Raw genomic sequence first — 26,376 nt, 5'->3', positions numbered from 1 at the left:
TTAAAGAGTCTAAGTTTCTTTCTAGCCTCAGGGAGATGGAGCCCTTTGATCAAATTGTCATATATGATGTATGACACTGAGAACAAAGCCAAGGAATGCTGGGTGTTTGAATGAAATGATGTGGCAATATAAATTCCTCAGGTGTAAGAAATGTACCACTCTGGTGGGTAACGTTGATAATGGAGGAGCCTCTGCTTGTGCATATGGGAAATCTCTGTACCAATTCATCAGTTTTGCTATGAACCTTGAAGTGCTCTAAATAAACTCTTCAAAAATTTGATGCCTAGTGGAAGAGTGGGGGACTTCTGAAGTAGCATTAGTGGTAAAGAACTCACCTGCCAGTGTAGAAGTAAGAGATGCAGGTTCAATCCCTGGGTCAGGAAGATCCCTTAGAGGAGGGCATGGCCACCCACTTCAGTATTCTTGTTGGAGAATCCCATGCACTGAGGAGCCTGGTGGCTACGGTCCACAGGGCGGCAAAGAGAGTGACTTAACAGGCAGGCACGCAGGGAAGGGCAGGTTGAGGCTCACATTCTGAATAACTGTGCACCCTCACCTTTCTGGTCAAATCCAGACTACTCAGCCTATTTTGAAAACCTTTAATAGTTGGTCACTATATTCCTCATCCAAATTCAGACCTCTTTCATATCTTTTGACCCCATATAAATCCCTCATCTTGTCCTTGAAACACATGTTAAGTTCATGTACATTTCCACTTATACTGTGTTCTTCCACTTGTCTGTTGTGGACAGAAGAGTCTTTGTTGTCTTCTCCATCCATCTTTGACAGCTGATGCAGTGGTAAAGAATCTGCCTGCCAATGCAGGAGACTCAAGAGATGTATGTTCAATCCCTGTCCTGGGAAGATCCCCTGGAGAAGGAAATGGCACTCCACTCCAGTATTCTTGCCTAGATAATTCTGTGGACAGAGGAACCTGGTGGGCTACAGTCCATGGGGTCGCAAAGAGTCAGACAGGACTGAGCAACTAACACAACACAACAACCATAGTTCCAACTCCAATCTTGATGAACCAGCTCAAATTTGACCTCTTTTAAAATGCCTATTTTCCCTGCTGGCTCAGAGGTTAAAGCGTCTGCCTGCAAAGCGGGAGACCTGGGTTTGATCCCTGCGTCAGGAAGATCCCCTGGAGAAGGAAATGGCAACCCACTCCAATATTCTTGCTTGGGAATCCCATGGACGGAGGATCCTGGTGGGCTACAGTTCCCGGGGTCGCAAAGAGTCGGACATGACTGAGCGACTTCACACTAAAATGCCTGTTTTCCCTGCTATAGTTTATATTTCTCTCTCCCTTTTCCAGGCTATTATGGTAATTATTAAACTTTGTTTGTTGGAAGATTTAATGACAGTATTTTTATGTCATCTATTGATAATGTATGTGTATTATACTCCCCAGGGCAATGGACAATGCTGTAGTTTCAGAGCCCTGACAGAGAACAGGATGAGGATAAAATGATTACTTGCAAATGGTGATCATTTGCAAGAAGTATTTGCTGATCATTTTCAGTGTAACGCAACTAGACTATGTGCCCTCTTACAATGTAGGGAAAGTTTCACACTTTGAAAATACATCCATAGAAACTATTCATTTGCAAAATGAGCTAGCAAAGTAAAAGAATGTGAGAAGTAATAGTATATAAGTCATAGCTTTGAGATCTTAAGATTTTAGCCTTCCCCTAATGCAAATCTCTCAAAAATAACTTAAGCAAAGAAAATAGGAACATTGAGTGACATGGTGTGGTTGAATGCATCTTTTGATTTAACTTGTCTGTTTTGCTTTATTCGATAATATATTTTTCCTCTGTCTTTTCACATCACTGACTTTTAGTTTAATGGTTTTCAAAGTGTGTGATGGGGCTTTAGAAGTGAATACAGGCAGACAAAAAGTTTCTCCATGTGTTTGTCCCATGCCTGTATTTTACACAAGGTCAATAACAGGCTTCAGTGTTTTTACAATTACCAAGAGGATGAGATTTGTTATTGTGTGCAGATCGATGTGCTGATGCCTCCATTATTTATGGGATGAGATGAAAGTCATACAGCCTGCTGAGAACAAAGGCAGGTGTATGTTTTATATCTATATTTTTGATGAGTTCTTTCATAGACATTGTACCTTCCATAGACCAGTGACTACCTAATGTAAATTTCAGGTGGAGTAAAGCTGTCCACATTTAGTATTTTTTATGACTTACATTTATGGAGCTAGGGAACAAACATCTCACTTTGGAAAACTATATGTAGCAGGTAGATTGGAATGGTTTGTTTTTAGTTCATATTAGTTTAGCTTCTAGCATTTACGTTAGAGAAAAATGACCCAAACTTGGGGCTCATCTCTAAAGTAATTTTAAGAGCTCATCAGTTCAGTTCAGTCGCTCAGTCATGTCCAACTCTTTGCAACCCTATGGACTGCAGCACGCCAGGCCTCTCCGTTTATTAACAACTCCCGGAGTTTACCCAAACTCATGTCCATTGAGTGTGTGATGCCATCCAACCATCTCATCCTCTGTCGTCCCCTTCTCCTCCTGCCCCCAATCCCTCCAAGCATCAGGGTCTTTTCCAATGAGTCAGCTCTTCGCATCAGGTGGCCAAAGTATTGGAGTTTTAGCTTCAACATCAGTCCTTCCAGTGAACACCCAGGACTGATCTCTTTTAGGATGGACTGGTTGGACCTCCTTGCAGTCCAAGGGACTCTCAAGAGTCTTCTCCAAAACCACAGTTCAAAAGCATCAATTCTTCATCACTCAGCCTTCTTTACAGTCCAACTCTCACTTATACATGGAAGAAAAATGTATCTCAATGATTAAAGTGCTTCTGAAATACTTTAAAATAGAAAATATAGTTTCATGGGTTTAGAAACTAGTGAAGTGGTTTTACAGTAAACAAAATACATTGTCAAGTATACAATCATATTTTCGACTATCAGCAGAAACTTAATCCTTTTTCTTCCTTGTAGTACATTTGGGTTTAGGCATGACCATGGAACAAACAAAGATTATTTGTCTTCAGTGGGACTGGGTCTGCATTCTTAATTGTATGATCTGTTGTCTAATTGAGAATTATGTCTCCCATGTTAATGAAACTCATTTTTTTCATTTGAAAAATGAGAGAGTAATGTTCAGTTGTGCACCTCAATTATTTTTTTTTCAGTTTCTGTCATTTTAGCATTGCATAAATACATTTTAGCATGGATCAAATAGCCTTTTTATAAACTCATCAAGAAGTTAGGAGTTATAATTATATTTTCCCTCTAAATAATAATTTACTAATTTAATCTCCTAAAACAGGTACCATAAAATGCAGACATTATTTTTAAACAAATAATTACAGATTAGTAAATTAGTTTGGGAATGGTTATCTCTAGCAGATGAGAATGGAAATATCAGGAAGGGTGAAGGGAGATTTTATTTTTCTGTAATGTTTACATATTTATCATGACAATGATAATGAGTCATAACTTTAAAAAAATCAGGTAATAAAAAACAAAAGAAATATAATTCACCCCCAATGTTGGCATGATTGTATGGAAAAGGGCATTTTCAGAAAATATTGACAATAATGCAAGATATTGTAATTTTTCTGGGACCAAATTTCATGATATATACCAGAAAAGCTAAAAACAGTTCTATTGCTTGAATAATTCAACATTTAGAAATTTATCCTAAAGCAATAGTTTATATTTAATGATGAAATATAGGCATTTCCTTTGAAATCAGGAAGAAATTATTGCCCATTAATACTGCTTGCAGTCAGCATTTTATTATATGTCCTAGGCAGTGCAGTAAGATACAAAACAGGCATAAGAAGCAGCTAGATTGGAAAGAAAGAAACAAAATCTTAATTATAGCTCATATGATTATCTTCATAAAAATGTATGAAAATCCACAGTTAAATTGGAAATAATAAAAGATTTTATCAGTGTTGGTGGATGTTAGTAAGCATTTCTACATATCAGCAATCAGAAAATATAATTTAAAGATAACCAAAGCTGCCCCCTAGAACTGTGCACATAAGCATCTTCGTTACCGCAGTATTTAGATTCAAAATAATCAAGAAAAGCCTAAATGCAAAGTATTAGGAAAATAGTGTAATAAATAAAGATACAGTCCAATAGTGGCATGTTGCTTCAGCCAGGGACCCTGAAGAAAACAGATAGTTTTCACTAGCTAAAGCCATTTGAAGAGGGGCTAATAAAGGTGTGGGAAAGTAAACCATGAGGAATCCAGCAATGGAATGGGGAGGAAGCAATAAATGGGAATCTGGAGGGAGAGAAAGTCTCTGATGAGAGCAGTCAGTCAGAGCTGACCCAGCAAGGAGAGACAAGTGGAATAAAATTCCATGAGCTCTGGCTTTGTTATTTGCTGTCCTTCCCTCTGAATCCAGAGGTTAAGGAAACTGTTTTATCTCCTCAGAGATTAGCCTCAGAGAAAGAAATCCATGTAGGAAGATGTGACACACATTTGGAGGATCAAATGGGAAATACAATACAGTCTTCAAAGTTTATATATTAAAAAAAGTGACTTAGTGAATACAGATATGTTCCCTCTCCATATAGTAAAAAATAAATAAAACAACTGTATATTTAATATGATTCACACATTCTTTCTCAAACAATCTTGAAGAAAATAAGCAACTATGTTTATGGTTTCCGCTTTGTTGTTGTTTAGTCTATAAGCAGTGTCCGACTCTTTGCTACCTATGGACTCTACCCCGCCAGGCTCCTCTGTCCATGGGACTTCCCAGGCAAGAATACTGGAGTGGATTGTCACTTCCTTCTCCAGGGGATCTTCCTGACCCAGGAATCGAACCTTCCTTTCCTGCTTTGATGGATGGATTCTTTACCATTGGGCCACCAGGGAAACCCCATGGGTTCAGCTTAAGATAGTCTTGGAGGTGACTTTTAACATTTGATATACTTCTTTTTACTTCTTTATTTTCAATCATTCTACAAGGAATAAATACCCTACTCTGAGTCAGAACAAGAGATTACTGTTTTTGTAAAATTATTATCTCTTAACTTGCTTTTCCTTTTATTCTTTTCTGACTAGTTTAAGGGCTCCAAGAAAGTTATGAATTTTTAGTCTTTTAATTTTTTCTAGGAAAAAAGAATCATCTAAGAAACAATTTTTTAATGTAATAAGTACCCGACTGTTATGGACTATCCAGTCCATGGAATTCCCCAGGCTAGAATACTGGAGTGGGTAGCCTTTCCCTTCACCAGGGGATCTTCCCAACCCAGGGATCAAATCCAGGTCTCCCGCATTGCAGATGGGTTCTTTACCAACTGCGCTATCAGGGAAACCCTTAAGTACCCCATAGAGACAGTGTTTTCAAGATGAACATTGAGGTCTTTGACTCTGTTCTGAAAGAATAGTGGAGTTTAAAAATAATTTCATTTCTGACCCATCACAGTTTACTCCAAATCAAATAAGATGTAGGAGAGGAAATACCAGGCAATTTGAAGTAAATAGATATCAGACAACTGTTGTATCTGCTGGTGTTGACCCTTTTATCACAAGAAATGTGGCTTTTAAAATTTCCCCCCAATACTTTTTGGCTTAAAGACTCCTTTGTCAGATAATAGTATTGCTGCATCAGTTTTCTTTCTATTAATGTTTTACATCATTTACTTTTTTATATCTTCTCAGTTTCAGTGCATCCATGTCCTCATATTTAGATCGCATGTAATTTGTTTTATTATCCAAACTGGCAAACTTTACCATCTATCAGGAGTATTTTGTTTAATTAATCACTGCTTTACTTGGTGTCATTTCCTCTTCCGTTCATCCCACTGTATTGTCGTTTTACTCTTTAACTCCCCTTCTTTTAGACTAGAAAAAAGGATTTATTCATCCACTCCCTCTGTTAGCTTGTAGTTATATACTTCTTTATTATTCTTCCTGTGGATTGTCCTAGATATTGTAATGTGCATATTTGACTTACTAGAGTCTATTATAAAATAGTGCTTTTACTATTTCCCAGTCAATAACAGGACCATTGAACACATGAACTGCCTTTTCTATATTTGTGGTCCTTAATTTTAATTCAGCATATATTTTAAATGATTAAAATATTATTATTATTATCATTTTGGAAATGTGATACTATTTTGTATTTAACTAAATGTTTATACTTTTCATTTTTCTTCATAGCTTCCTGACTTTCTGTATTATAATCTAAGACAATTTGTTTTCTGCCTAAAGAACTCTCTTTTTAAGTTTTTTTTTAGTGGGAGTCTGGTGAGAACAAACTATTCCAAATTTTGTCTCAAAATATCTATTCATTTTACCTTATTTCTCTATTTTCTCTGCATATAGAATTCTAGGTTATAGTTACTTCTTTTAGCACTTTAACGGTGTCGTTGTTTGTCTTCTGGTCTTTTACTTTTCTCTGTTTCTTCTTCTTCTTTTTTTTTCTATTGAAAAATTAGCACCCTTGTTGATGCTACTCTGAAAATACTGTCCATTTTGTTTTTTAATTCCCTCTGGCTTCATTTAAGACTTTTTAAATTTATTACCGATTTGTATTTTCATTCTTTTTATTATGATGGGCCAAGGTGTGGTTCTCTTTCATATGTTTCCTTGTGGTTTATAGTGGTTCTTGATGCCATTAGATTTGAAAACACCTTGGTCACTGTAGTTTTTCATTTGTATCTTTTCCTTTGGATTGGATATTTTCAATGCCAATTGTACTTACGTATGTCACCTTTTATTTATTTTTTATTCTCCTTTCCATATTTTCCATTCTTTTTTTTCCTAACTCCATACTTCAGTCCAGAATATCTTGGTGAAAGTCTTTCATTTTTTTTCTTGAGCATAATAATTATTCTAAAATCCCTAAGTTATAACTCTAATATCTGGAATGTGTATGATTTAGTTGATATTGTGTAAATTTTTTTTGTTTTTTCTTGATTCAATTAATTGATTTATTTAATACCAGACATGGTGAATGAAAAAAAAATTTAAACTCTGCAGGCAGCCAAAGTAAGAACAGATTACCTCAAATTCAGTCAGGGTCTGTGGTGACTTGATGACCTGCAATCATTGTCAGCTCTACAGGGGCTACAGCTGAACACCTGAGATGTTTACTAAAATATTCCCTACTTGCTTGTCCTGAACTCCAATTTTCTTCTCTCTATCACACTGAAATCACTTTTTAGTCATTCTCTCCTCAGCCTCCAGCTTCTTGCCATGCTCCTCTTATGAACTGGATGATATCTCAGGAGACACTGGCAAAACATACTGGGGTCTCTTCTGTGCACCTTCTTTCTCTGTAGGACTTAACCCCTCCTTGTTTTCTACCCATTCTCATGAGATGGCTGGGTGCTCTACCAGTAGACTTTTACTGACTGCAAAATCTCTCACTTTATGCCATTTAAGAGCTGGCAGATTCCGTGGGTGCTGGGGCAAAATTAAGGCTTCCCTCAATCAGTTTACTTCATTCCAAGATATTGGCTTCTGACATCCTGACTGCATCACAATGTTCTCAGGGGTTTCAGTCATACTTTTTGTGTTTCCTTTTATCAGCTTTTCTAGGTGGTCTTGATGAGAGTGTTGATCTGACAGAATGTATTCTCTTACAATCAAAATGAAACTCTGTTGGTGTCATGACACATTCAGTAAGAAACTCCAAGTGCCTACCGGTTGTCTCTAATTTTGAAACGATAAGCCTTCATAGAAATTTCAAAATAGATAACATTCCTTTTGTCTGATTTTGACTAATGTATAGCCTGATAAACAAGAACCACAAGCATTACAAAGCAGAGGAGATCTGATAGAAAGAAACCTTTGCAAAGGTGTTGGGAGGGCTTGAAGAGTGAGAGGGAAAGATGAAGTTACTAATAAATGAGCAACTATGGGAAGCTGGTATTACCCTTAGGGATGAATGCAGTCCAGAGCTCAAGATCGATGTTTCCCTGGGGCTACTGGATCACCTGTTGCTCCAACTGTTGCTTGGAATGACTGCGGTCCCACCATGTTGAGATAGGGGCCTGCTTTCCTGCCGATGCTTGTGCAGTATTGAGGCTCGCAGTTTCCTGGAGCCGCCTTCCCCACGGTCACTGCATTGCCATGGCGCCTGCTGGGCCTGTGGCTGCTGCTGGCACAGGCTCATTGACTGAGTATGAATCCAGGGTCCCAGAACTGTCTGCTGCTACTGTTGAAACTACCTCTTCCTTCCTTCTTTCATTCTTCCACCTTCCAATTTCCTGTCACTTCCTCCTTTTGCTGTCATCTGAATGAAAGCTAGCCACCAAGGAAATCTGGGAAATGTAGTTTTGAGACTTTTGGCCCCCTTGCAAAACAGAAAAGGCCACAGAAGGGCGAATATGAAGCCAAGAGTCAAGTACCAGCACAGCCAGCTGGCAGTAGCATAAATCAGACAGGTATGTTATTTGTGTATTTATTTCTCTATTCATTTTTCAGGTAAGTTCATTGAGACTCAGATAAGTGAAAAGATGTGCTCAGTATCACTTAGTATTGCTAGAAGGAATCAGACCTATTTTCCCTTTACTAGGAATTTCAGGGCTCCCGCTGTGGTATAATTCTATTGTAGACAAGGAAACCAGTCCACACACTTAATAATACACACATACACATTTAATGTTCTTTTTAAAATATATCTGAGTGTAAAATACTTTTTCACCCTTTTATAATTTGTAGATCCAGATCCAAATGTATATGTAAATAGTTAGGTCTAGTAGCCCATGTTTTTCTAATGAGTGAGGTATGCTATTAGTCTAAATAGAAAGATGCTATGTAACTCACCTTCCCTATCAGGGACTGAAAACCTGGCTATGGATCCAGGTTGTTATTGTTCAATCACTAAGTTATGTCTGACTCCTTACAACCCCGTGGACTGTAGACTGCCAGGATCCTCAGTCCATGGGATTCTCCAAGCAAGAATACTGGAGTGGGTTGCCATTCCCTTCTCCAAGGGATCTTTCCAGCCCAGGGACTGAATGCAGGTCTCCTGTATTGCAGGCGGATTCTTTACCATCTGAGCCACCAGGGAAGCCTTGTCCTTCACTGTCTCCCAAAGTTTGCTCAGACTCATGTCCATGCAGCCAGTGATGCCATCCAACTATCTCATCTTCTGTCACCCCCTTCTCTTATGGATCCAGAAGGAACATCCAAATCACACTCACAACTGCTCAGCTCCCTTGGCCATGAATACTACACTGGATTCTGACCCATGAGACTAGAATTTCTGCTAGTGGGATCGCCAGAAACAGGGGCGATGAGATGTGCAACTATCATGGCAGAAATGGATCAAGCATGATATCTACTACTGAGGTTAAAGTTTTATACTAGAAGACTGATATGTGTGTATCTGCTTGGTAGATCATATGTTACAGTCCTCCATTCTAGCTTCAAGAGAGGTTGAGAACGTCAATTTCTGGCTCCTACCTTGGGAAGGATCAGACTTCTAAGCTGGGGAATTAGTAAGCAAAAGCAGTCAAAGAGAATATCACATAGCAGAACAGACCTTGAAACCCCACTTCCTGTGCCCTCAATCAGGGAAGGAATGGAGATGCATATATAGAGAATGGACTTATGGACACAGTGGGGGAAGGAGAGCATGGGATGAATGAACAAAGTAGCATAGACATATTTACACTACCATATGTAAAATAGATAGCTGGTGAGAGGCTGCTCTATAACACAGGGAGGCCAGCCAGGTACTCTGTGATGACCTAGAGGGTGGCATGGGAGGAGGGGAGGAAGGTGATATAGGTAAAATTATGGTTGATTTGCATTGTTATATGGCAGAAACCATGACAACATTGTAAAGCAATTTTCCTCCAATTAAAAAAGAAAACCCACTTCCTGTGTCTAGATCAAAAATATAACGTTCATAAAATGCATTGTATGTGGCCTTTTATAAAATTTCAAACAGTCTTGGGAGAGGTTAACACATGTCATATTCTTCTTGTTGGATTACTACCACACTAAAACAATGAATGAAAATAGAGTGTAGCTTTTCCTTTAGCAGTCTTTTTACTTGGAAATATTCTTTGGCCTTCTCTATAGCTATCAATAAATTTTCCTCACTACAATTTCATTTTTATCTCAGACACATTCTGTCAGAGGAAATTATTTCTTGTTCCCAGTAATGTAACAGGAACTTATACATAAAGAAATACCTCTCTAATTCAACATGTAAATCCCCAGTAATTTTAATACTGAAGTAAGAAAAAAATCTGCATTTAGAATTGTTCAAATTTTGCCAGAGATTAATATGTAAAACACTTCAAAGGAAACTAATTTCCTTTCCTATAATTAATGTCTATCACAATAGCATCTACTAATAGAATTCCTCACTTAAGGATGAAATTTGAAAATATTGCCATACTCTATGATAGTTTTTGATCTACCTTCTATGGACTCTGCATTTAAATCACATTAAAATTATATGAGAAGATTGCTTTTGTGATATTCATGTCTATGTAAATATTGGTATCAAAGGTGTTATTAATTTTCATTCCAACTTATGGTCAGGTCCTTAGTTTATTCATTTCAGCGTGACTTCCCAAGTAGATCACTACACAAACTCCCAGAGCCCTACACTTCTCTTCTGGATTTTCTAGTAATTAGGTCATGGGGCGAGTTAATCAGAGCCCAAGTAAAGTCCCAGGATCAGTTAGGCATACCTCTTATGGGTCAGTGAGGGAGATTCTAGCTGCTGATGCAGTAAAGTCTGCACCCACCTTGGGTAAATTTTGCCAGTGCCTGAAAACAAGAAGTAGGAGGTGGACACAGTGGTCACAGGGAGTCCTGAGGCAATAGTGGCTCTCACAGGACTACTGCAGACCCAGAATATTTCCTTCAGGTCTCTTTGCCAGATTTCCCACTCAGCTCTTTTTGAGCAGTGGACCCTCTTCCTTCTTTATAAACTTTCTTACTAGACAGTATCCATTTTATCCTTCTGGCTTTTTAAAGTTAATTTTTGATTGGAGGATAATTGCTTTACATTGTTGTGTTGGTTTCTGCCTTCTGCACAACAGTGTGAAGCAGCCGTAAGCATAGCTTTATGTGGGCACGTGGCTGCCCACTAGACCACTGGTGACTACATTTCCCAGCCTTCCTTGCACTTGGATGTGGCCATGTGACCAACTTTGGCCAATGGAATGTGAACAGAAGATACATAAGCAGGTTCCTTCAATATCTACTTCTAAGTAAAGAAAAGTTTTTTGCCACTAACCTTCTCACTTGTCAGCTTCCTGAGGGCTGAGTCCTGGATGTGGCCACGAGGCAGGTTTGATCACAGACACAAGAATAGCCCTCTAGGGGATGACTGAGCAAAAAGATGCAATAGATCACCACCCTGGAAAACTCAGCACTATAGTGATAAGGGAAGGGCTGTGTGATTTCATTCACTGTATTTTGAGCTATCACAGCTGCAAATTATCTGACTGGAGTGGATTCCAGGACTCTGGGGCAACCTTCATCTAATTTCTCTTCTGGGTCTTCCGACTGTTCTTTGATTCCATGTCAATCACAAGGAGATTCTCCTTCCTGCTTTCTTCCCTGTTAGTCACTTTCTTCCTTTTATGTTCCCACCACTCCCCAGCAGTATTACCATTTCTTTATAACATTTCTCCAAATCCTATTCACACAATGATTCCATTTTCCTCTCAGGAAAATAAAAATTCTTTTGTTCTTTCAAAATAAACTTTGATATCCTTTTAAACCACGAATCAAATTTATCAGTAACTCCAAAATTATTTTCTATTTCTCTGAAGGCCAAGAGAGTTTAATCTTCAGATCATCTCTGATTCAAAGGGGAACTATTTGTAATTTTTTTCCTAATATGTCAGAGAAAGGAAAGTAAGATGCCAAACAGCAAATTTCCATATTCAATTTATAATGCAGTATTTTTCCAACACCCACGAGTCCCTCTGCAATATCTAATTTTAAAAGCCTATATTACTTATGAAATTGATAAAATGCCATAGCATGCATCTTCCACCACTGACTGAAAGAGTGCCTTTTCTTTCACAAAATACTTTTCTCTTTCTTCTAATTTCCACAGCATACTAGATGGGTTTAATAAAATTCTAAAATATTAGAGCAGAGAGGGATTTAGTGGAGCAGTTGTTTTGGTTTCTCTACTTCCAGTAACAGGTCTGAGAACCGGGTTAGCTGGGCAGCTTACTCAGACTGATGGGTGGGGCAGTGGCAGGCGAGAACTGAACCCAGTGCTTTTGCTGTAATAAAATGCCTTCTACCTTTCTGCGTGTCTATTGCTATTGAAGGGTAATCTTGTCACTGACTGTCAGTGTAAAAGCAATAGTGTTATGATAGCAATTGACAGTTTGCTGAATTTCATGACAGTCAGTATATAAATTAAGAGATCAAAGGTCCCAGTTTAAAACCACTGAGGCATTCAGCACTCTGAGCCCTTCTCATATCTTGTTAAAACTGCACTCTGATACAGACACAGCACTGATTCACAGTCTATTTTAATTAATGTGCTCTTTACAATTGACAACCTAACTTCTTTCTCCTTTATTTCTTTCTCTCTGTCAGCAGAACATGTACTTGTTAGAAAGCCTTCTATTTGTTTATCTATACTACACACTGCATGCTTCTCATCCTTGGCACTTTCATCCTCTGTAAGAAAATGGAATATGGTTCCTTTTGATCTCCTTTTAAGAAACCTGTCAATAGTGGTAGCACAGTGACTGTCTTGTGGGCTGTGTGCTACGGATGCCTTTTTGTTGTTGTTTCACAGTTTAAGACTGCTGATTGATTGCTTGCATATTCAGTGCACTGACTCTTACATCCAGACAGCTGTTATCTGTAACAACCAGGCCTGGGAGGCAGCTTGTTTGCCTCTCCACTCTCTATCTCAGCAAGAGCAACATCATTTTGCCAATTGTATTCCTTCCTTTCCGTAGTAATCACTTTCCTTTTATTTTTCCCAAGTCATTCGTTTCACAGTACTCATGAACCTCTCTAAATAATGCAAGGTTGTCATGACATTCCCTAAGGGTAACAGGAGGGACATCTCATATGTATGGGCATCTTGACTTGATGTCCTTTCATTCCCGCACGTAGGGCTAGATACTGTCCTTTCCACTACCCTGTGGCCTTTCATTCCCACCTGCATCTCCAAATCTGAGAGAATTGTTTAGTGCCCATACTTTGTCTATCCTGACAATCGTTGGGGACAGCACAGAAGACCTAGATAGTTATATACTATATAATCTGAACAATCAGTGCTTACATTTCCATTGCCAATGTTATACTTCAAACTTCATTTTAAATAAAGAAGTTAAAAGTGCCGTGGAGAAAATGAAGGTCTCTGACTACTCCCCAAATCTCATCACTTATATTCCTTCCCAGAGACATTCTCTATCAAGGGGTCATTGAATATCATTCCAACCCACTTTCTATATTTTAAACATAAATGCACTTGTATAAACCATATATATTGTTTTGGCTTATCAGTTGTCTATTTACACAAATGGTAGCATGGAGAAATTATTATCTTGCAATTTGCTTTTTCCCCACATCATTATGCTTTTTAAGATCTATCTATAATACTTCAAGATGTTAACTGCTATATATATCAGTCTTTTGTGATTATAGTCAATTTTATTTAGTCATTTTCATCTGGAAATACATTCCTGCTGTTTCTGATTTTTTGCTATTACCCCAAATGCTGTAGTGAATATACTTAATTATGTCAGTAAATGATTTATATATATTTATAGTGAAAGTTGTTCAGTCGTGTCCAACACTTTGTGACCCCATGAACTATAGAGTCCATGGAATTCTCCAGGTCAGAATACTGGAATGGGTAGCCTTTTCCTTCTTCAGGGAATCTTCGTAACTCAGGGATTGAATCCACATCTCCTGCATTGCAGGTGGATTTTTTACCATCTGTTGAACGGCTCTATGAAGACCTACAAGTCCTTCTAGAACTAACACCCAAAAAAGATGTCCTTTTCATTATGAGGGACTGGAATGCAAAAGTAGGAAGTCAAGAGATACCTGGTGTAACAAGAAAATTTGGCCTTGGAGTACAAAATGAATCAGGACAAAGGCTAACAGAGTTTTGCCAAGAGAATGCATTGGTCATAGCAAACACCCTCTTCCAACAACACAAGAGAAACTCTACACATGCACATCACTAGATGGTCAATACCAAAATCAAACTGATTATATTCTCTGCAGCCACAGATGGAGAAGCTTTATACAGTCAGCAAAAACAAGACCAGGAGTTGACTGTGGCTCAGATCATGAACTCCTTATTGCCAAATTCAGACTTAAGTTGAAGAAAATAGGGGAAATCACTAGACCACTCAGAAATGACCTCAATCAATCGCTTATGATTATACAGTGGAAGTAACAAATAGATTCAAGGGATTAGATCTGATAGACAGAGCGCCTGAAGAACTATGGACAGGGGTTTGTGACATTGTACAGGAGGCAGTGATCAAGACCATCCCAAAGAAAAAGAAATGCAAAAAGGCAAAAGGGTTGTCTGAAGAAGCCTTACAAATAGCTGTGGATAGAAGAGAAGTGAAAGGCAAAGGAGAAAAGGAAAGATATTCCCATTTGAATGCAGAGTCCCAAAGAATAGCAAGGAGAGATAAGAAAGCCTTCCTCAGTGATCAGTGCCAAGAAATAGAGGAAAACAAAAGAATGGGAAAGACTAGAGATCTCTTCAAGAAAATTAATGATACCAAGGGAACATTTTATGCAAAGATGGTCACAAAAAAGGACAGAAATTGTATGGACCTAACAGAAGCAGAAGATAATAAAAGGTGGCAAGAATACACATAAGAACTATATTAAAAGATCTTAATAATCGAGATAACCATGATGGTGTGATCACTCACCTAAAGTCAGACATCCTGGACTGAGAAGTCAAGTGGGCCTTAGGAAGCATCACTATGAACAAAGCTAGTGGAGGTGATGGGATTCTAGCTGAGCTATTTCAAATCCTAAAAGATGATGCTGTGAAAATGCTGCTCTCAATATGCCACCAAATGTGGAACATTCAGCAGTGGCCACAAGACTGGAAAAGGTCAGTTTTCATTCTAATCCCAAAGAAAGGCAATGCCAAAGAATGCTCAAACTGCCACATAATTGCACTCATCTCATACGCTAGCCAAGTAACGCTGAAAATTCTCCAAGCCAGGCTTCAACAGTACATGAACCATGAACTTCCAGATGTTCAAGCTGAATTTAGAAAAGGCAGAGGAACCAGAGACCAAATTACCAACATCTGCTGGATCATCAAAAAAGCAAGAGAGTTCCAGAAAAACATCTCTGCTTTATTGACTATGCCAAAGACTTTGACTGTGTGGATCACAACAAACTGTGGAAAATTCTTAAAGAGACGGGAATACCAGACCACCTTACCTGCCTCCTGAGAAATCTGCATGCAGGTCAAGAAGCAACAGTTAGAACTGGACACGGAACAACAGACTGGTTCCAAATTGGAAAAGGAGTGTGTCAAGACTGTATATTGTCGCCCTGTTTATTTAACTTGTATGCAGGGTATACCATGTGAAATGCCGGGCTGGATGAAGCACAAGCTGAAATCAAGCCTGCTGGGAGAAATATCAGTAATCTCAGATATGGAGATAACACCATCCTTATGGCAGAAAGTGAAGAATAACTAAAGAACCTGTTGATGAGAGTGACAGGGGAGAGTGAAAAAGTTGGCTTAAATCTCAGCATTGTGAAAACTAAGATCATGGCATCTGGTCCCATCACTTTATTTCAAATAGGTGGGGAAACAATAGAACCAGTGAGAGACTTTTTTTGGCTCCAAAATCACTGCAGATGGTGACTGCAGCCATTAAATTAAAAGATGCTTGCTCCTTGGAAGAAAAGCTAGAACCAACATAGATAGCATATTAAAAAGCAGAGATATTACTTTGCCAACAAAGGTCTTTCTAATCAAAACTATGGTTTTTCCAGTAGTCATGTATGGATGTGAGAGTTGGACTATAAAGAAAGCTGAGCGATGAAGAATGGATGCGTTTGAGTTGTGGTGTTGGAGAAGACTCTTGAGAGTCCCTTGGACTGCAAGGAGATCCAAACAGTCCATCCTAAAGGAAATCAGTCCTGAATGTTCATTGGAAGGACTGATGCTGAAGCTGAAACTCTAATACTTTGGCCACCTGATGAGAAGAACTGACTCATTGGAAAACACTCTGATGCTGGGAAAGACTGAAGGCGGGAGGAGAAGGGGACGACAGAGGATGAGATGGTTGGATGGCATCACCGACTCAACGTACATGAGTTTGAGCAAGTTTCAGGGGTTGGTGACGGACAGGCAAGCCTGGCATGCAGCAGCCCATGGGTTAGGCAAAGAGTTGGACACAGCTGAGCAACTGAACTGAACTGATATACATGGAGTATGGAGTTCGATCCCTGGTTCTGGAAGATCCTCTGGAGAAGGAAATGACAACTCACTCCAGAAATCTTAGCTGTGAAATCCCATGGACAGAGAAGCCTGGTGGGCTATGATCCATGGGGTCACAAAGAGTCAGACACAAATGAAGCAAGTTGAGCACAAAGAGAGAGAGAGAGAGAAGTAAAATGGTAAAATGAATGGGCCAAAAGGATGTGTGAATTTCCATTTACTTACTTGCCAATCATCTTTCCAAATAGAACATGTAAACTTTAACTCTCAAGGGTAGTGTATGAGAATACAGTTTCTCTGCTTCCTTCTCAAAATAAATGTAAATAGACTTCCAAAAATGATATATTAACACTATGGTTTTAACTTGCATTGTTCTGATTATTTCTTATTAGGAATCAGAAATATTCCTATTATTTTGAATTATTGTCAGTTAATGAGCACATGAAGTGGCAGATATAACCTTAATTTGAATCCTGAAATACCTCAATTTTCCTTTAAATATAAGAAAGTCTCGTTCATTCATTCATTCATTCTTCTTCTTCTGTTTATTGAATGTCTTCCAAGTTCCAGAGACTGCACCAGTGTCTAGAGTTCGAATGTTGCACAGTGGCACTGTCCCCTGAAGGAACATACTATCTCGAGGGAGAAACAGATATGTAAACCAGAAGTCACAAGGAAATGGCAACCCACTCCGGTATTCTTGTCTGGGAAATCCCATGGTCAGTGGAGCCTGGCAGGCTACAGTCCATGGGGTGGCAAAGAGTTGGACTTGACCGGGCGACTGAGCACACACTGCAAAGTCAGATGAGTGCCATTTTAGAGGACGACGAATGGACAGAGAAGGACAGTCATGATGCCTACATAGAGATTATCCAGAAAAAATGTGAGGTTAAGGGAGGTGAGACTGATAAGGCCAGAGAAGAAGTGAACCAGGCAGAAGAACAACATGTGCAGACGCCTGGAGACCAAGGAGCACAGCAGATTCTCAGCTCTATCATGGAAACATAGAGCCTATTTGGGAGCAAAGCTAGATATTGTCTGGTGTTGGATCATGACTCAACTCTTCTGAGTCTCAAGAAGAGCTCTTGTTACCGTTCAGGAGTTTCAGTGGCTCTTGCAAATAGCAAGGATGATTTTTTTCTCTGTCCACACCTGTGCTTTATCACCTTCCCCCCTGCTTCTCCTATCAATGAAGCAGGAGCCTATTCCTCAATGGACCATCTAATCTCAAAAAGTGGAGAACAGAGGCAAGATTTTTCAGTGGCTTATTCCCACCTATGATTTATTCAAGAGAAGCAGAGGCAAATTATTATTAGTTCACCAGTTGTATCTTATTAACACAAGGCACTAGGTTACTATTATGATCAAACTGAAATGATCAGTATATGTTGTTACTTTTGTTTTTCTTTGTAATAGATTTTTCTAATCATAAATAGTCTGATATCTTTCTTCTCTCTCCTTTCTTTTTTTTTTTAAATGGAACCTGGAATAATTGCATATCAAATTTTAGAAACTATTGTAAGTGCTAGAAAGCATCTCAACATTTGTCCCTTAAAAATTCCAGTTTACCTATATGCAAAACAGAAAAAGAGGCAGAGATGTACAGAACAGACTTTTGGACTCTGTGGGAGAAGGCGAGGGTGGGATGTTGTGAGAGAGCAGCATCGAAACCTGTATATTATCAAGTGTGAAACAGATCGCCAGCCCAGGTTGGATGCATGAGACAAGTGCTCGGGGCTGGTGCACTGGGAAGACCCAGAGGGATGGGGTGGGGAGGGAAGCGGGAGGGGGGATCAGGATGGGGAATACATGTAAATCCATGGCTGATTCATGTCAATGTATGGCAAAACCCACAATATTGTAAAGTAGTTAGCCTCCAACTAATAAAAATAAATGGAAAATATATAAATAAATAGATTTAAAAAAAGAATTCCAGTTTATAGAATGTATTACAAGCTACTCTGTCAACCTGTTCGCAACTTTAAACTCTTAAAACCTAAGCTTAGAATTTTGTAGCAAAAATCTTTCACAAAAGCACTGTTTCTGACTCTAGAAAGTAGCCAGATTGTGGAGTAAAAAGAAAATTGGAGTGTAAAAGTAGAGGGCACGCATTTATCCATGTTTTTCCTACAGAGTTTCTTCCTAATGAGACATTGTGGTAAGCAGGGTTGCAAGTTGAGGAAAGGTTAGACTGTTTATCTTCATTATCAAGAGTCCTGGGGAACTTAATAAGCCTCAAGGCACATGCTGAATGGCTTCTGTCCTACTTAATCGAGTGTGCTATACTTCCAACCAAGATAAAATCCTCAGAATATATTTTCAAGTTATTTCTGTGAAGGCCTACTATACTTTCAGAGGATTGATCAAGCTTGATACAAGCCCTCTTGTCTGAAAATGTAACATCATTTCTGATAAGAGTTCAGTTTGTCCAATCCAAAAAGGAAGAATTCATTTTATTTTAAATTGATCGATGAATTATGAGATCATGTTTTACAAGCTGAAAACAAGTTCATTATTTTTATCTTAGTAATAATCATAAACTGTCTCTTCTCTGAATTGTGAAGATGATGCGGCCAAGCTATGATCAGTCACTAGAACTGTAGTGTGTCTTCCCTGTAATGATGGTGAGTTCATTGAGATCCGGTCCTCAGTATTTGCTTGTTTCTTTCTGTGTACCACTCTACATGGGTGAGATTGCTGACTCTGATGAAGCTGTAATCTGAGGCTTACACTGGAGTTGAAGTTAAATGAGCTTCAGTCTGTAACCGCTTCACGGAAGGTATCATGGACAGATATTTGCCACATGTTAATACCCAATTAGGGATTCCATTATTCATAAACATTCTTCTCAGCTGGGCCAAAGGGGACAGGTTGGCTAGTCCTAACAGTGGGTCTATAGATTTTGAGATGATTAGTATGTCTGAGTATTCCAGGCTGAATAAAATTAATTCAAGTTATCACTGATCAATGCTGTGTCAACAATCCCTTAAAAATGGGGACATCTGCTTTTTTATCCATCCATCCAAGACATCCATCCATCCACCTACCCACTCATCCCTGCATTCATTCACTAATAGATCACACAAACATATTGAGTATTTATTCTATGCCAACCATGTGAATGTGCTTCTAAGTTGCTTCAGTCGGGTCCTACACTTTGCAACCCTATGGATTGTGTCCCGCCTCTGTCCATGGGATTCTCCTTCCTAGAATACTGGAGTGGTTAGCCATTCCCCTCTCCAGGGGATCTTCCTGACCCAGGGGTCGACCCTGGGTCTCTTATGTTTCCTGCATTGGCAAGTGGGTCCTTCACCTCTAGTGCCACCTGGGAAGCCCTGTGCCTTCCATGTGAAGCTACATTAGTACGTAAGCATAAACTCTTACCTTCCTGGAATTTCTGAAGAGAGGGGAGGATAAAGAGATTACCAGAGGAAACAGCTCAATGGCCAGGACAAGTGCAAAAGTAGTATATTTTGAGGACCTGAAAGAAGTTTGGCAAAGCTGGGCTATGGTGTACAAACTAGAAAATCATATTCCTACAAAGGCATATTCTAATGATCTACAATCAGAACGATTGCAATAATGCTGATAGAGTCAAGGTTTTTTGGATTTTCTGATGTGGTAGACAGTATCCTAAATGCTTTGTACCTACTAACTTAGACCTTGCCTGTCAAGGTGTGGTCAACAGAATAGGTAACAGCAGCATTACCTGGAGCTTGTGAGAAATGAAGAATCTCAAGTTCATCCTAGATCGGATGAATCAGAATCTATGTTTTAACGAAAGCCCAGGTGATTCCTGAGTATGTGAACAGTTACCAAGATTTAGACGAAGAGATGATGCTGTGAAAGTGCTGCACTCAATATGCCAGCAAAATTGGAAAACTCAGCAGTGGCCACAGGACTGGAAAAGGTCAGTTTTCATTCCAACCCCAAAGAAAAGCAATGCCAAAGAATGCTCAAACTACCTCACAATTGCACTCATCTCACACGCTAGCAAAGTAATGCTCAAAATTCTTCAAGCCAGGCTTCAACAGTACATGAACCATGAACTTCCAGATGTTCAAGCTGGCTTTAGAAAAGGCAGAGGAACCAAAGATCAGATTACCAACATCTGCGGGATCATCAAAAAAGCAAGACAGTTCCAGAAAAACTTCTACGGCTTTATTGACTATGCCAAAGCCTTTGACTGTGGATCACAACAAACTGTGGAAAATTCTGAAAGAGATGGGAATACCAGACCACCTGACCTGCCCCCTGAGAAACCTGTATGCAGGTCAAGAAGCAACAGTTAGAACTGGACACGGAACAACAGACTGGTTCCAGATAGGGAAAGGAGTACGTCAAGGTGTATATTGTCACCCTGCTTATTTAACTTATATGCAGAGTACATCATGCGAAATGCCAGGCTAGATGAAGCACAGTTGGAATCAAGATTGCTGGGAGAAATATCAATAACCTCAGATATGCAGATGACATCACTCTTATGGCCGAAAGGGAAGAAGAACTAAAGAGCCTCTTGATGAAAGTGAACGAGGAGAGTGAAAAGGTTGGCTTAAAGCTCAACATTCAGAAAACTAAGATCGTGGCATCTGATCCCACTTCATGGCAAATAGGTGGGGAAACAATGGAAACAGTGAGAGACTTTATTTTCTTGGACTCCAAAAATCACTGCAGATGGTGACTGCAGCCATGAAATTAAAAGACACTTGCTCCTTGGAAGAAAAGCTAGGACCAACCTAGATAGTGTATTAAAAAGCGAAGACATTACTTTGCCAACAAAGGTCTGTCCAAAGCTACGGTTTTTTCAGTAGTCATGTATGGCTGTGAGATTTGGACCATAAAGACTCATTGGAAAAGACCCTGATGCTGGGAAAGGTTGAAGGCAGGCGGAGAAGGGGACGACAGAGGATGAGATGGTTGGATGGCATTACCAACTCAATGTACATGAGTTTGAGTAAGCTCTGGGAGTTGGTGATGGACAGAGAAGCCTGGTGTACTGCAGTCCATGGGGTCACAAAGAGTCGGAGATGACTGAGCAACTGAACTGAAGTGAAGACAAGAGACATTTATTGTTGTTAGCTATTCACCACAGATCAGGAAAAGAAGCTTCTATAAGAATAAGTGTCTTGCCTAAGATCAACACTTAGCAAATATAGGGGAAGAATTTGTATTTGGAGGTAGAGTCTTTTCTTAAAATATTTGTTTACTTATTTATTTGTCTGCATCAGGTCTTAGTAGCAGCAGGTGGAATCTTTGTGGCATCATGTGGGATCTTTTGTTCAGCGAGCAGACTCAGTAGTTCTGGGCCTGGGCACGTGGGATCTTAGTACCATAACATCAGCGATCGAACCTGTGTCCCCTGCATTGCAAAGCGGTTTCCTAAGCACTGGGCCACCATGGAAGTCCCAAGACTTAAGGTTATTCAGGTTAAATGAAGTCATCATGACGGGGCCCTAACCAAATATGTCTGGTCACTTTTATGCAGAAGTGTACTCACAAAGGAAGGGTCACATGAAAACACAGTCAGAAGGGATTGCCTTATCACACAGTAGTTCTCATTTTCTTTTCATAAGAAACCTATATCCTGCTCAGCATAGTGCCTGTAGTAGTAATGTAATGTTACTTGCTCAGTCGTGTCCCACTCTTTGCGGCCCCATGGACTGTAGACCACTAGGCTCCTTATCCATGGGATTCTCCAGGCAAGAACACTGGAGTGGGTTGCCATTCTCTTCTCCAGGGGATCTTCCTGACCTAGGGATCGAACCCAGGTCTCTCCTGTTGTAGGCAGGTATACCAGTTTATATCCACCAACTGTGTAGAAGGGTTTCCTTTCTTCCACGACCTCCGCGGCATTTATTCTGTGTAGTATTTTTCATTAGGGCCATTCTGACTGCTTCCAGGGAACACATCGTTGTTATTGAAGGGGTACTTCTGTAATAATCGGTTATTTGGGGCATCTAATCTGATGGTTTTCTTTGAAATGGTGCAAGGACAGTGTATCTGCTGAAATTGGCATCTTGTAAGTTGGCCGTCTTTTGAAGGGCTGTGCTCTGCCCAGGGACCTGTTTTTGAGGGCCGGGGATGTTTACAGCCCTGCCTGCCTTGTGAAGAGCAAGTTCTGAGCGGCAGTGATTTTAAAGTTGTAGTTGCAGAGCAGAACCACAAGGAGGCAGCACTTCCTCATGCCCCACCCTGGTTACTGGTGAAAAAGGAGCCAGGGAAAGTCGGGTCCTAGGTTGTAAATGAGTGTTGAATGTGTTAGCACAAACACCAAAAGGTTTGTGCCGCTTTCCTTCATTCCTCTTACCCATTACAGTCCACAGAAATAGCATCATCTGCCAAACCTCCCTCCTGAGGGTGCTGTGAATCTGGGTGCGGCCACTACGAAAAAGAAGGCTGAAGCTGGGAACCCCAACAGCCGGAGATGTGAAGACCAGGGGACTTTTCAGAGCTCTTCCATCCTAGATTGTGCACCATCCCTGGGGTGCCTTTTGATTGGTTCAGCTCTGCTTGCGTGCTAAGTCGCTTCAGTCGTGTCCGACTCTTTGCAACCCCATGGACTGCAGCCCCCCAGGCTCCTCTGTCCAGGGGATTCTCCAGGTGAGAATACTGGAGTGAGTTGCCATTCCTTTCTCCAGCGGATCTTCCTTCCGTTCAGTTCAGTTCAGTCGTTCAGTCGTGTCCGATTCTTTGAGACCCCATGAATCGCAGCACGCCAGGCCTCCCTGTCCATCACCAACTCCTGGAGTCCACCCAAACCCATATCTACCGAGTCGGTGATGCCATGCAACCGTCTCATCCTTTGTCGTCCCCTTCTCCTCCTGCCCCCGATCCCTTCCAGCATCAGGGTCTTTCCCAATGAGTCAGCTCTTCGCATGAGGTGGCGAAAGTGTCAGAGTTTCAGCTTCAGCATCAGTCCTTCCAATGAACACCCAGGGCTGATCTCCTTTAGGATGGACTGGTTGGATCTCCTTGCAGTCCAAGGGACTCTCAAGAGTCTTCTCCAACACCACAGTTCAAAAGTATCCATTCTTCGGCGCTCGGCTTTCTTCACCATCCAACACTCACATCCATACATGACCACTGGAAAGACCATAGCCTTGACCAGACAGACCCTACTAAGTATCAAATCCGTTTCCCATGTCTCCTGCGTGGGCAGGTGGGTTCTTTCCCATTAGTGCCACCTGGGAAACCCTCACGTGTCGGAAGGGCCAGCTGGATCTGGAGTTTGTGGTGCCATCCGGAGGTGGACCAAGCACTCCAGGTCCAAGGGAGGTTCATTTGCTGCTCATTCTCCCAGCTCCCTCAGCCTTAGGACAGTCCAACCTTGATTTGGAGCCTGCACGGGTCCAGGTTTGTGACACCAGCCCAGGTCCCCAAAGCCTGAGGGGATATAGTAGGCTTTGTTTTCTGCCTTTTTAAAAAAATTACATTATTATTTCATGTTTGAGTATAGTTTATTTTACACTGTTGTTTTTCTTTGCAGTATCAGCAAACATGATTTATTTCTAGATATATATTCAACTATTAATTTCACAATCTTTTTTTAATGAGATTGTGTTGAGTACAGTTCATACGCCCTACAGTAGGTCCATGTTGATTATCTATTTCATATATATTTGTGTGTATATATTAATCTCAAACTCCTAATTTCTTCTTTTCCCCACATGTTTCCTCCTTGGGAGCCATCAGCTTGGTTTCTAAGTCCTTGAGTCTCTTTCTCTTTTGGAAATTAGTGCATTCCTATCAGATTTTACATTCTCCATGTATGTAATATCCTAAACTGTTATCTTTCCTGTCTGACTCGGTTCACTTACTGCGTGATCATCCTGAGTTCCCCCAAACTGCTGCATGTGGCAGTGTGTCCGACTATTTTATGTCTGAGTAATATTCCGTCGTCTGTATTACCACAGATTGTTTACCCATTCATCTCTGGATGGACATCGTGGTTGCTTCCGGGTTGTGACTGGTGTCATAGAGCGTCAGTGAATAGTGGAGTGCAGTTGCCTTCCTGTGTTATAGTCTTCTGTGGATATATCCAAGAGTGGGATTACCTGACCATAAGGCAGCTCTTTTTTTTTATAAGAAACCTGTCTACTGATCTGCCTACTGCCTGCACCCCCACCCCCACCCCGTCAACGACGTCTGCAGCATTTATTGTGTGTAGGGTCTTTGCTGACGGTCACTCTGACTGCGGTGAGGGGACATGTCGCTGATCTTTGGATGGATGTGTGATGCGTGCTTGGTCGCTTCTGTTTTGTCAGACTCTTTGCGACCCCATGGTCTGTAGCCCACCAGACTCCTCTGTCCATAGGATTCTTCAGGCGAGAACATGTGCCCTCCTCTAGGGGATCTTCCCAATCCAGGGATCGAACCCGTGCCTCACGTCTCCTGCATTGGCAGGTGTGTTCTTTACCGCTCGCGCCACCTGGGAAGCCCCTTGGGTGGGTACATCTCTATCACTGGTGGTGTAGGGGCGTCCAAACTGGTGTTTTTCTTTGACATGGTGCGAGAACAATGTACTTGCTGAAACTGACGTCTTGTAAGTCGGCCCTTTTTCGAATTCTTCTTCTACTGCCCTTGAGGGCAAGGGATATCTTCAGCCCTTTCCAGCCTGTGAGGGCTTCCCTGAGAGCTCAGTTGGTAAAGAATCCGCCTGCAATGTGGGAGACCTGGGTTCAATCCCTGGGTTGGGAAGATCCCCTGGAGAAGGGAAAGGCTACCCACTCCAGCATTCTGGCCTGGAGAATTTCATGGACCCTATAGTCCATGGGATCACAAAGTGTCAGACATGACTGAGCAACTTTCACGTCACTCTGTGAACAGCAAGTCCTGAAAAGTTTTAAATTGTAGTTGTTGTATATTTCCACAAGGTGGCAGCACTTCCCTATGCCCCACTCTTGTTACTGGTGAAAAGGAAAAGAGGGAAAGTCTGTCCTGGGGTGTAAGTGAGTGTGGAACGTGTTAGCACAAACACTAAAGGCTTGTATCCCTTTCCTTCATCCCTTTTATCCTTCACAGTCCACACAGATAGCTTCAGCTGCCTAACTTCCTTCCTGAGGGTGCTGTATGCCAGGTGAGCAACTGTGAAAAAAGCCTAGAGCTGGGAACCCAACAACTGGAGATGTGCAGACAAGGGGACTTTTCAAAGCTCTTCCATTCCAGAGGCTGCACCATCCTTCAGGTGCCCTACACTTGGTTCAGCTGTAGGAAGAATCAACTGGATCTGGAACTTTCTGGTGCCATCCCGAGGAGGGACCAGGCACTCCAGGTCCAGAAGAGCTTCATTTACTGGCACATCCTCTCCAGATCTCACAGCCCTAGGACAGTCCAGCCTTGGGAATGGAGCCTGAATGAGTCCAGGTATGTAACACTTGTCCAGGTCCCCAAGGCCTGATGGAATATAGGCGGCTTTGATTTCTGCCCCCTTTTAAAAATTACATTATTATTTCGTGCTTGAGTATAGTTTACTGACACTGCTCTTTTTCTTGAGGTATACAGCAGTGAATCATTTCTAGATAGACATGAACTGTTCATTTCACCACACTGTCTTACGAAATTGTGACGGTGTTGAGTATAGTTCCCGTGACCTACCCTATAAATCCACATTGATTGTCTATATCATATATTGTTGTGTGTATATATTCATCTCAACCTCTTAATTTATCCTTTTCCACACATGCTTCCTCTTTGGGAACCATCAGCTTGGTTTCTAAGTCCTTGAGTCTCTTTCTGTTTTGGAAATGAGTGCATTCCTATCAAATTTTAGATTCTACCTATCAGTGATACCCTAAGCTATTATGTTTCTTGTCTCTCTCTCTCTGTTCATTTATTGCATGATCATCTCGAGTTTCCCCATCTTATTGCACATGGCAGCATGTCATGCTATTTTGTAGCTGAGTAATATTCTACTGTATGTATGTTCCGCAGGTTGCTTATCCATGCATCTTTGGATGGACATTGATTGCTTCT

This window comes from Cervus elaphus, chromosome 24, assembly GCF_910594005.1.
Source record: "Cervus elaphus chromosome 24, mCerEla1.1, whole genome shotgun sequence".
Lineage (NCBI taxonomy): Eukaryota > Metazoa > Chordata > Mammalia > Artiodactyla > Cervidae > Cervus > Cervus elaphus.
The sequence above is the reverse complement of the archived record's forward strand: the minus strand, read 5'-3'. Positions refer to the sequence as shown.